A 6,158-nucleotide genomic window follows, 5' to 3' on the forward strand; every position below is an offset into this window, starting at 1 on the left:
GTCAGTACTTCAGGTGTGATCAATTTTCAGATATTGGCACCATAGCTTGTGGACTCTATAACTTTCACAAAGACCAAATAATATCCACCAATTTGTACTTATTTTTACCAAAGATATGTAGTGGTATAAATTTTGGCCAAAATTTATGAAGAAAAAATTACTAATCTGCTAAATTTTCTAACAGAAACAAAGAAAAATTCATTTTTTTACAGAATTTTCGGTATTTTTTCTTTTATAGCACAAAAAATAAAAAACCCAGCGGTGATTAAATACCACCAAAAGAAAGCTCTATTTGTGTGAAAAAAAGGACAAAAATTTCATATAGGTCCAGTGTTGCATGACTGAGTAATTGTCATTCAAAATGCGAGAGCACCGAAAGCTGAAAATTGGTCTGGTTATTAAGGGTGTTTAAGTGCCCAGTGGTCAAGTGGTTAAAGAGGAAGTAAAGGCAAAAAAAATAACATAAAAAACACACCCTGTAAGACAAAGGCATAATGAGCTACTATGCATAGCATACTAGCTCATTATGAATAACTTACCTGAGAACGAAGCCCCCGAAGCGGTCCTCCGTCTTCCTCTTCGCCGCTGCCATGTATCCTGGAGAGACTTCCAGGTCTCGCTGCTCTAGCGCTGTGATTCGCCAGAGCCACGATGACGTCACTCGCAGCATATCGCCACGATCTGCGGCCTGCCCAGTGCACCTGCGTGCCGCTGTCTATGGTGCATGCGCCGTAGACAGCGGTGGCTGTCTTCGGGTAAATATCTCCTAAACCGTATAGGTTTAGGAGATATTTCTTGGACCTACAGGTAAGCCTTAATCTAGGCTTACCTGTAGGTCAAAGTGGTTTGTAATGGTTTACAACCACTTTAAATTCAATTATAACCCTCCCCCACCCCCTAAAATGTGTCCAAATGTAATGTGTGTCCTTAAATTCAGGCAGGGTGCTTGAGGCTATTTTTTTTTTGGGCTCCCAAAGTCATCTCAAACCCTCCCCCCAATACAATTTTAGAAATGGGCCATCAGAGGGGGTGAGGAATCTGATAAGTGGGCCTTATATTTTTGTCTTTTTAAATACTCCTTCAAATAAATGTTATACTGATGTTGTGCAAGAATGTTTTTTGTGTAGTCTGCTTGCAATGTTATGTGCAAAAGTACTTATATTTTCTTTCTTGTTTGACTCCACAGTTTCCTTTAACGCCACAGGAATGGCAGACTGTGGCCTCCCATTTTGCTGACCGTTGGGACTTTCCCAACTGTGGAGGGGCTATAGATGGGAAGCATGTCCACATTTGCCACCACCCCATTCGGGGTCTTACTATTATAACTATAAGGGGTTTAATAATGTAGTGTTAATGGCAGTGGTGTCGGCACACTATGAGTTCCTCTATATGGACTTGGGGAAGAATGGCCGGATGTCAGATGAAGGAGTCTTTGCCCGGACAGAGTTTTACCAGTGTCTCCAGACTGGTGGCCTGACATTGCCACCTGATGTGGACAACGTGGAAGGACTCCCCTTCGTCTTTATTGCAGATGAAGCCTTCGGTCTGGGCGAGGCCATTCCACAAAAGGGCCCTCACCCTGGAGAGGAGGGTTTTTAACTACCGGATGGCCAGATCGAGAAAACTTGTTGAGAATATCTTTGGGATAACGGCCAGCCAGTTACACCTGTTTCTGACCGCAATCCATATGGTGGACTACAAAATCAACCATATCATCCTATTGTGCGGCATCCTGCACAATTATTTAAGAAAAAATTCCCAGAATTATCTAGCCTCAGTTGGGCCTGAGGCCGAACTTTGGCACCCCAAAGCACCTGTGAAGTTTGGGAGAAATATGTTAATTATTTTATGGGTAGGGGGGCCATTGCAATGCCAGACAATGTATAACATTTTTTGTAATTAATTTATTTTACTGATAAAATCTAGAATTTTCTTTATTGCTTGCTTTTCTTTTTGGCTGTCTCCTAGGTTCTCCTAGTGCACTTGTAGTGCCAAGTGGATTTTCCTTTAGTAAATAAGCCCCATTGTCACTGTAAACACAAAATGACTTACAAAACTGGTATTGAGTATTGAAAGAAGAAGCCACACATTGTTGTATTTCAAAATGTTTACACATGTGCGTTTATAAAATGTGTTAACGGCAATATCCAACATTATAGTGTCAAAAATTTCAAAAATGTCTTGTTATTGCCTTAAATATGATGGAGTGATGTCACCCCCTGTAAAAGCCAAATTTTGAAGATGCACACAAATTGGGAGTCCAAATGGGTAATGTCAACATGTGCTATCTCCCATCATGGGGCATCAATGGACGTGTTTTGGGGGTGCAATCCCTTCCACTCACCTACTAGAGTTATGAAGAAGGGGTTGCACCCGTAAAACGCGTACAACCAGAAAATCACCTAAAATTGTTGATTATTTAGAAATATGTGGTAGTATGGTACCCCACCAGCAGAAGGATGCAGGGTTCTCAAACAGGTAGGTTGAGGGGCTCCAGGGGAGTTGTTTATTTGGGAGGAAACTGGCTTTTCAGTTTCCTCATTATTTAAAAAAATCCAGTTGGGGACCTGGAGCCCGGAGATTCCATAGTGTTATGGGTGGGACGGAATCTCAAATCCTGGGACCGGGTTTTGGGAACAGCCAGAAATCTGGCTGGGTGATTGAACAGGTGGGTCCTGGGCTTATAACAGAGCCAAGACCAGGGTTCTAGGCTCCACCCTCTCGAGGAGTCCAGGCAAGCAAGGGAGAAGCATGCATGGTATAGTCAGAGGGCCTAAAGCTGTGGGCTGAGCAGCAAGGAAGATGAAAAAAGGTACAGTAGTTGTACGAGATCTCTGTTATATGGCCAAGACGGCTGAAGTGTAAAGCCTAAACGGCGGTACTGCTGAAGAGAGCCAGGTGGCTTGGTATTTTTCTGTTTATTATTACATTGCTGCTGTGGAAAGCTGAAACCCCTGTGTGGGCAACCCTCCTGTTATTGGACTTGTTTTCTTTTTTTCATTTAATAAAAGTGGGCCAACAAGCCCTTAAATGGCATGACTGGCATGGACTCTGCTCACTGGTGTGCTCTACTCAGAAGCTAAAGAACCCTCAAATATCACAAGTGGTGCTCGGATGCGGGCATAACTGAAGATCCTTGCATATACCAGTGAGCTATTGCCAGAAACTGCCTATGCTCTGCAGTGTGTGCAGCAGGTGGTGTACCTGGAAGGGAGAGGCCCCTTAAAGAGACAGTGCTCCTGTTGTTGCTCTGTGCAGGGGAGTGTCTGCAAATATGGAGAGTTCACCAATGATTGAATCGGCAGTGGATTGGTGCAAGCGGCACCTGGCAGGAATGGACCAAGCTAAAGTGGAAGGCAAGCCAACCTTTGTTACAAAGAGAGAGCTGCTAGATGTCCATACTTGGGATAGAGGTGTTGTTGCCCCTGGCAATGCTGTTGTAGTTAAACAGCAGCTGTTGCAAAAAGTGTGAGCCCTTGTACACACGGTCGGAGATTCCGACAACCAAATCCCTCGGAGTAATTCCGACGGATTAATTCCGGAAGAATTTGATCTGAGCATGCGTGGCACTTTGTCCGTCGGAGTAGGCTACACATGATTGGAGTATGTCCGATCGGAGCATTTTGTCTGAAAATTTTACCGGCAAGTTGGAAAAGTTGGTCCATCGGATATTCCGACGGAAACAGTCCGATGCAGACCACACACAGTCGGAATATCCGACAAAACGGTCCGATAGGACACATTCTGTCGGAATCTCCGACCGTGTGTACAAGGGCTGAAACTGACACACCTTCAGACAGGGTCCAGCGGACGGAAGCCTGGGTTATGTGCCAGAAGAGAGGCTGATCAAAGGCTGGGACTGAGAATGGTTGCCCATAGCAACACAGAGGAGGCCAGTCGGGCTGTCTGTGGACCATGGGCTATGCCTGCCAAGAGTCGTGGCAAGTGGCTTCCGGAGGAGCCAATATAGCATGTTAGAGAGATCCAGCAAAGTTCTGCTGGGAGAGTGCGGTCTCCCATGGCAATGAGAGTGAAAGTGGCGCCGGAAAGGAGGAACTGCAGGGGAGATTTGGCTCAACATCCCCACAAAGAGGCCTGTGCGTTTTTGCCAGCTGGGAGTCACCAGGAGAGAAGCACCCTGGGAAAAAGTTGTCTAGTACCATGCCTGGAATGTGGCCAGCTGGGTCATGGTATGTTTTCTTGCCCTAGATTATGGAATATGGCTGTAGACACTACTGCTGAGCAAAAGTTTTTGTTTGCAGGTTTAGATTCCTGTGAAAATATGTTTGCAGTCACCCCTAGCAACAAGAAGGAGTTTCCTTTTGTGTCAGCAGGGGGTGCTAAACAGTGGGAGATACCTGCTGTAATTTCATCACATGGCCGCCAGGGGGAGTTGGCCAGTAAAAGTGCAGCAGAGGACTGGTTCTTGAGACGCTGTACTCAAATGAAGATGGTGACCCTAACTACTGCGATGGGTAAGACTGTTACTGGTAAATACATGAAAGAGACTATGTGGCTGTGCACACTGGAGTGGAGGTGACCCCAAATGGGAGATCCACTGTCTGTGTGGAAAAAGACTTGCCTCGCTGCAGTGCCCTGTCCAATGGGTAGGCAAGTGGTAAACTTGAATGCGACAATGTGATGGGTAAAACTGCTAATATTGTGTTGACTAAAGTTGATTGTCCAGTTGCTAATGGGCTAATGCAACTCACTAGAGGTAAAAACATTGCTATGAATGCGGTTAAAGATGTGCTAACTCCCCTAACAATGGTGATGAAGGCCACAGAGGTGTCCCTAGAAACCCCCAGGGAGCTCTGCATTTTGGAGCCTGAGGTTGCCTGGGACAGCTATGGTGCCGCTCTGAGGGATAAGGGAGTACCTGAACATGGTGATGACAGAATGTTGAACGTTAAAACTGAAATGTTTGAAAACACTCATGGTGGAAATGGTTTAATGCAGTTTGGCAATGACAGATATGAAAGCGTTCATGCGTTTAATGAAGCGCCACCAGAGCAAGGTGGTGAGAGTGTGGTATTGCAGCCTGCTCTGGTTAAAAATGTATTACAACAGTCTGGTTTGAACAAAAATGACATGTGCAATGTGTCTGTTGCTGAGCCACTCTGTCCCTCTGGGAGCGCAGAGATAACAGACTGGGACAGGTGGGCAAAAAACCTGTTGGCTTTGTTGGAAAAGGCCTCCTGTTAGTAAGAGTGTAGCAGACACGACTTCTGCGGTGCCAGAAGAAGGACCTGCAGAGCAACTTGTATGCAAGGGTGCACTTGCTACTGCAGATGTGGCTCACGAGATGGAAACGCCAAGTAAGGGCGAATGCACAGAAGAGGTCATGTCTGTGATCCACAAAGGGCATAATGATGTGGTAATGGTTGATGCCATGCCAAATGAGCTAGGGTTGGTGGAAGTGCCAGACGGCACAGAAATAAATGAAGTGATTGTAGTCACAGGTCCAAATGTTTTATGTGATGGTGGTCAGGGGTCAGGACAGTTGCTGGCAGAGGGTCTCATGCCAGTGGAGTTGGTGTATAGTGAAGCGGCCGTAGACGACCACTCCGCTGGGTGCAGTTCCTCTCCAGACACAGCCCCGCCGAACATGGGGAAAATGAAATATAACAAATGCATTTATATTTCTGACCATGATGAAAAATGCAGCACATTGGCAATTTTTGATGGTTTGGTTACCATGGATGACAATAAAAATAATGGCGAGTGCACAGCAGAGACATTGTCTGTGATCCACAAAGCTGAGGTTGACATAAAGTACCCAAGTGACATTGTCGCTAGTAATAATCTGGAGCTGTTCATTGATGCTGAGCCTGAAAATTTGCGCATGAGTCCAGCACCTGGCAGCGCTCTGGTGGAGTACCAGGCTGTGGTTACCTCCAGCTGGGAGGATGTTCGTTTGAAAGTTGCAACTTCTCAAGTCTCAGCAAATGAATCTGTCTGCATCCTGAGTGTCTTGAAAGTCCCCAGGAAGGACTTCTGTCTGAAGTCAAGGGCCTGGTTTATAACCAAAGCATTAAAAGAGATGCTTGAACTTTGGAATGTACAGCCAGTCTATACTAGTCTCCTCCACAGACGGTCTGGTACTGCGGAGTACCACTAGGTGGCACACTGAATGGCAGGCTGTACAGAACAAATAA

At 45.7% G+C, this 6,158-nt stretch overlaps 1 long non-coding RNA gene across 1 annotated transcript in view; it reads left to right on the plus strand.

The window, feature by feature from the left end:
* The window catches only part of LOC143930201 (uncharacterized), a 28,226-nt gene extending 26,289 nt beyond the window's left edge, over window positions 1-1,937 (plus strand). The window contains exon 3 of the long non-coding RNA XR_013262731.1: window positions 1,187-1,937. This is a non-coding gene — a long non-coding RNA (uncharacterized LOC143930201). The remainder of the gene's footprint in view (window positions 1-1,186) is intronic.
* Window positions 1,938-6,158: the final 4,221 nt, after the last annotated feature.

Source organism: Lithobates pipiens, unplaced genomic scaffold (assembly GCF_037356315.1).
Source record: "Lithobates pipiens isolate NorthernLeopardFrog02 unplaced genomic scaffold, aLitPip1_a1.2 Scaffold_25, whole genome shotgun sequence".
NCBI lineage: Eukaryota > Metazoa > Chordata > Amphibia > Anura > Ranidae > Lithobates > Lithobates pipiens.